Here is a 6,707-nt window from a genome sequence, read left to right on the forward strand (position 1 = left end):
AGATATTTGATAAGGGACGCAGAAAAGCTATTCTAAAAACAAGTCATCCTCTATTCCTATAAAAATCATGGATAGAATATCAATCAGTGGGCATAAAAATATGGAAATGAACTTTGCAGGGAAACTACAACAATCACTACTTTTTTTATAAAAAACTTCAATACGGAAGTCATGCATTGAGGATTGAATAGGGAAAGGAAAATTATGTGGACTCCTTTTAGGTTTCTCCCAGAAAATAAGACAAAAGAGAGAGGCTGTGGAAATCAAAAGGATTCAAGAAATTAATCAGGTCCTGTAATATAGGAGTAAGTAAAATAAGAAGGAAAAAAAGAAGACTATTAGAACTGCAAATGGAGGGAATGAATCTCCATCACAGTGAATGACTTACAGCTGAATCTGACTAGAAGGAGCCATGTTGAAAGGTAATATTGCAGGTGTTATTTCTGATGCAGAGACAACTATACCAATGAGAAGATCTCCTGGCCTATAATAGCCCCATGGCTTTTCCCCATCCTGGTGGTCCAAATTCAATGGGCATTTCCTTCTAAGTTTTCCAGAGACTGACTGGGGCATCAGCAGCATCAGAAACAGAAGCAAGAGGTCCATAATTCATAGGGTTGAATCAATCTCCTTCCTGTTTCTAAAGAACAATGGGAAGAATTAGAAGCAGTCACACAGGATGGAATATCCAATGGCTTTCCTGGTTCAAACAGAGACAAAGCAAGATACACCTGGAAGAGAGAGAAAGTGCATTGAAGATCACAGCTCCTGCCTGTCCTGTAACTTCAGCCACAAAGAGCATAACCTCTGTTATTTATACTTTTCTAATGCAAGATCCCTTCCATGTTGCTTCAGTCTGATCAGTCACTGGAGAAGAAGGAGAAAAGATCTCAAGGCCTGTATGAAGATAATTATAGTGAGAACAAACATCACTTGGGACCCTGAACTTCTTCCATGTAAGGGAGGGCAGCTGGAGAAAATCTTAGTGAAAATATTTTGTCAAGAGTTTTGGCAGCATGACTATTATTATGAGATTAACACCAGGAACAAAACACAGCACACAGCACACAGAGTCTTTATACAGTTAATAGTGGTTTATATACAAATATATACAGACATGCACATGGAAATAAAATCCTTACCACTCAGCTAAAAACACAAGGAGAGTAATGAGATACATGAGGAGAGAGACAAACGCCCTCTAATGGCCACTTGTATATAGACACCTCACCAGAGTCTCTACCCCACCAGAGTCTTAAAGAGGTGATACAAGTATTGCTGAATCATCCTCATTGCATCAGCCTACAGATTACAGTTTACAACCTTACATCAGCTGGCAGCTGTTAAATCCTCAGTACCGGACATTTTTATATATTTCATATTAGCGGAAAACCACAGAGAGACCCCTTGGGGCATTCGTCTGTAGTGGCCTTACTCCTTCCTGTTAGGATATGTCCAGAAAGTGATGCTGGAGAGCAAGATACTTCAACATCCAGCAAAATGACTTCTGCTGCCCTTCAATGTGGCCTCTTGCCTCCAGGGCCTGCTAGGGGAAGGTCACTCAGAGCTATGGAGTTCGGTGCCACTCTAGGTTGGTGCCATTTAACTTTAGTGCTCCCTGTGCTTTCACTCCATGGAAGCAATCAGGGTACTTGAACCAGTGATGTGCAGTCAGGTGAGGCAAGTGAGGCACAGCCTCACCGCTCTCATCATGAAAAGAAAAAAAATGTAAAAGGAAAAAGCTGAGCTAGTTGCTGCCTCACCGTGGATGACTCTGCTTAACTGTTAAAAAAAGCCTCTAAAAAGCACCCTCTACTATGAGGCAGGAGAACTGCATGTCTCATCTAATCTGACTTTAGGCGTTTTACGATCACTCGGGCAGAGTTAAGCAAGGGTTAAAACCCTAAAAATTCCTGGCATAGGTGAGGCATGCAATTGTCCTGCCTCATAGTAGAGGGCACTTTTTTAGAGGCTTTTTTTTAAAACAGTTAAGCAGAGTCATCCACCGAAGCCAGGCAAAGAGCCATGCTGTAGCACACACACTTTTCCCCAGCCTCTTTCTTTTAGAAGGCTCGAATCGGCTCCCCTCCGGCTTCTCTGCCTCTCCTCTCACCCCAGCCTGCCAGCAGGAGGTGTGTGGGTGGGCTTTGTTGCATTCCAGGCATTTCCCACGCAGACAGCAGGCTGCATTTGCAATGGTGGAGGTGTTTGGGGAAGGCAACAGGTGAATGGGTGGTGGTGGCAGAGGAGCTGCTTTCAAGCCACTGGAAAAGATATCCAATCCAACTTTTGTGTGTGTGTGTGTTTGTTTCAGAGTGAGTGAGAGAGGGAAGGGGGTAGGAGAGATAGTCTCTCTGTGTGTGTGTGTTTGAGAAAGGGGGAGGAAGGGAGAGAGGGAGGAAGGAGGGGAAGGGAGAAGAAAAGTAAAAGAAAAAAGGAAACTTATTTCGCAAAAGAGAAAAACAAATGCTGTCGTTTTAAATCAGAACTGAGCATGCCTGGCTGTGGAATTCTGGGAGTTGAAGTCCACAAGTCTAAAAAAAAGAGTTTTTTTCTTTTCTTTTCAATGAAATTTCCATTTGTTGATCCTAAATTAGAGCTGGCTTTATAATTCCTGGTTACTGAAATTGAAATTTCATTTGCCATCAATTCTTAGAAATATCAATTTGCATGAGAGCTGACTGAGTGACAGGAAAGTGACAGCCTTTGTACTGCATCATTGGCTAAGAGATAGAAAATGATGGAATGGATAGAAGTTTTTGTTTTGGTTTCCTTGACACTCTCTGTGTTGTCTTTCCATATTGATACAATGAGAGCCATTCAATGTTGATGTTTCTTAGTTTGAATAATAAAATGGTGCTGTGAGGTCTGCGGTTGAGATGGTGACAGATTTCTTTCCACAACCACACAGAAGTTGATTTAGGAGGACCTTGTTGCAGTTCCTCTGGTTGTGTAGGTGCACTTGGTGTGGAATCACTATTGTGACATTCCTGTCTCTGAGGCTCTTTTTGAAACTCCACCCCAGAAGACCTCCAAGTGCTTCAATGGTGCAGTTCAGAATCTCTGTGTCCTGTTTTTTCTTGGTTGATTGTTAATGGATTTTTTCCTATCTGTAGAGGGAATGTTAATATCTACAGCTCGGCCTGGAAGGGAGAACTGGGAGGTTGAGTGAGAGGGGAAGCTGGTGATGGGATGGGCAGGTCCATCCTCACAATAAGGAGCCATAGGAGGACCAATATCCCCATTTCCATTATTTGAAAGCTGTCCCACTGTAAGATCCTCAGCTTCCACTCTCAGTGCCTGCTACCAGATCTTTAGTGATTCCAGGCTCCAGCTGCAGTTTTTGAATGACAGGTTGATATGTAGAATAGCTAATTTGGGGGTCCAGGTCAAAGCATCCCTCTCGGTTGGCAGCCAAGTGCATCATGTATGATCAGTCAGGAACCCGCTCAGGAGGAGAGTCCCAGAGACTGGAAGGCTAGGAGAGCTCACCAGAGTCTAAGCTGTTTACAATCATGCTTGCATTAGGACAACCTCAGCACACCCAGAGCTGGTGGGTCCCCGTCAGTCCCCTTTGCAGGACAATTGCAGAGTCCCTGTGAGTGTGTTGGGTGCGTGTCCCACCAGGTGGTTGACAGTTGTGCGTTCTCTGCAGAATTGAGCCAAGGGAGTTAAACTCCATTGACCACCATGGAAGCCTGTGTTCTCCTTAATGTGGATTGGGGAGAAACCCTCTTTCCTGAGCTGTGTGGAGTCATCACCTGAATTAACAGGCAGAGTTCAAAGTTCATGTTTAGGCCATCCAGTTTTTCTTCCGTCATCTCTACATTAGTTTTAGCTAGCTGGGACCATCTCAGCCTGGCACTGCCCACAGGGAGGTGCAAAGATGTTGGTCTTCAGAGGGAACCAGATTAAAAGTGGCTTCTTTCTCCCTTGCACCCCCAGAGAAACCTCTAAGGAACTGGGGGCTCAGCTATGGTTGGCCACAAAGCCCCTGAAAATATTGAGTGAGATTTTAAATAAAAGGTTTATCTTATTTCATCCATTCCAGTGGTTGGGAACTTTCTCCTGTGCAAATCTTTGAAGCAGGTCATCATGCTAAAACCAGCATGTGGGGTATATATTTTGGCATGGTGCATTAGGCCTATGTAGCAGTTCTCTTTCCTTAACCTTTAAGTTAAGGGTGTTGTGTGAGCTCACCTGGATTTACCACAAACCATCTATGTGATGGCCAAGGGAGTATTTTTTCCACAGAAGATTGAAATCTTTTTACACAATCTGGTTTTGTATCCAGGGTCCATGGCTATCCAGCATGGCAACATTCACAAGACAAGGGATCAGTTTAGTTTGTGATCCTGTTTTGCAAAGGAAGGAGCATCTCAGGTTTTGCCCCCCAATCCCTCTTTTCCCCAGCTGGTGCCTTGTCTTATGCACGATGTCTGGGGTTTCCCTTGGACAAGCATTCTTGACTACTTTTGCTTTCAGAAGCATTCTTGACCTTCCTTGCACACTAGCAGGTTACTAAGAATGAAGGCCTGCCTGCTTTAAGATTTTAGCTTCTTCATATAAAGATGTTAGAGATATTTTTCAGTCTTTCCTTCAGTGGCAAACCACTTCCTCATAACTTTGCCAAAGTCTCTGGCTCAGCTCCACCTGGGGTCTTTCTGACCACCTTCACACAGTTGTGAGCCTGAGGCTGTGAGCCTTCCTCTGCCTGGCTTTGTCCTTCCAAGCCCAGCCAGGTGGCTACCAGCTCACTAAAATTGGCCTGATTTTTTTAGCTGGTTGTGCTGCAGAGAGGTGACAGGATGCTCCTAATCTTGACAAGGAGAATGGGTTTCCAGTCCTCATGAAGGCAACTTGGGGGCAATGAAGCTTGAAGAGGAAACAGAATACTTTTTACCTTGGGAATTATTTTATCAAAGATTAGAAAAAAGAAGCAGAAGTTAGAAATTTAGAATCAAGGAGGATATGTAAATAAAAATGAAGCAAATGTGTACCCAAATAATGAATATTGACTAAGGTTAACTGGCTGCTGCTGCCATTGGGTTGACTGAGGTGCTGGCTGTGGTGGTGGATGTTGTTGCTCAGGCTCCGATTGTGGCTGGAGGTCATCAGGTTGCATGTCCCTGACTTGGTATTTACACACCTTTAGGTTCTTGAAAGCCCCCGCGTGAACTTGATGGCTTTCTCCATCATCCAGTCAGCTTTATCAAATTCTTCACCCTCTTCTTCTTCTTCCTCCAGCTCCACTCATTGTGTTCCTGCCAGCAACTGCTACAGCTTCCATGGGTGAAAGTCATCCCCATGGGCTTCCCCTCCCATTCCTCCTTTTGCCCAATGCCCAGAGACCTCCTGGATCTCATCAGATTGCCACAGCTTTCCACCTCTCCTGTCCATTCAGAATGATCCAGTCCCACTTCAAAGCCTCCCCTGACCATTCAATCTCCCTGTAATTTCTTCCTTGAGCTGATATCATGTGCATATGGTCCCCACAGTAGAGATGATGTCCTCTCCGGGTTGACCACCATATCAGATTCCACCTAATGTCAGTCCTGGCTCAGGCTGATCCCTTTGGAAAGTAAAACTCTCAAATGTATTTGTATGTAGTGAAAAGAACTTTTATTTTGAAATGCTGGCTGCAGTAAAGTCAGGAGGAATCTGAAGTTCCCATTTAGCAATACAAAAATGAAACGCTCAGTTCCCCATCCCTCCCCCATGTCTAGTCCATCTTTAGCCAATCTGACATCACTGAGATGTTTTGGGAAATGCTGGTGAAATCCACAGCGTGAATGACCTCAAAGATGCCTGGCATAATCTCTTCCCCAACTGCTTTGTACCCCTTCAACTGTCATTCTCCCCCCTCCCAAATTCCCACCATAGAAGCATATAGGTTTAATACCCAACTTCCCCTCTCCTTCTCCCCATCCTTTGATGGCAGGATGCATGTGAGGTGCCAAGCCAATGATGGAGGACCTCACAAAACCAATGGAATAGTTTGCCTCCAGAAGTTGTGGGTGATCCAGCACTAGAGGCTTTTAAAATGTTACTGGACAATCATTTGTGTGAAATGGTATAGGATCTCTTGCTTGAGCAGGGGTGTTAGATCTGGGCAACGAGAGGACAGACTGCGGACACGAAGTGACTTATCAGCTCTTTATTAATAGTAATAGTGATCCAGCTTGCTCTGTGGTCGGAGGGTTTCCCTTTTATAGGGATCGGGTACGCCCCTCGACCAATCAGAACGATACCTGCTTCCCGCTGTAGCAGCGGACCAGAGGGGAGACTTGCCACGGTATATGCTAATATCTAACACCCCTCCCCTCCTAGACGGAACGTTGCGGTAGGTAACATAGTCTTTTAGGTATGTTGGGGGTTGCCTTACTCGGGAGGAACGTCGTGGTTCTGGTTGGTCAGAAATGGTTTCCGGATCGGATGCTTTTCCCGTTCCACGTTCGGGAGGTTTCGTACCCTCGTTACTAGGGCGTTCCGGAGTCTGCTCGGTTGCGTTGCCTGGGTTTTGCTCTGCTTCGTGCGTGCTTTCTTGTTCCGAGCTTGGTTCGCAGGTGTCGTGGTTTTCTATGATGGGGCTCTCACGTGGCTGACTTTCTATAGGCAGGAACATCTCGTCTTCGTTTCGAAGGTCTGAGTGCGCTAGGCGACCCCGAAGTTGATCTATGTGCCTTTTCCAGTTTCGCCCATCTTCC

The sequence above is a fragment of the Natrix helvetica genome, assembly GCF_964273705.1.
Source record: "Natrix helvetica genome assembly, chromosome: 1".
NCBI lineage: Eukaryota > Metazoa > Chordata > Lepidosauria > Squamata > Natricidae > Natrix > Natrix helvetica.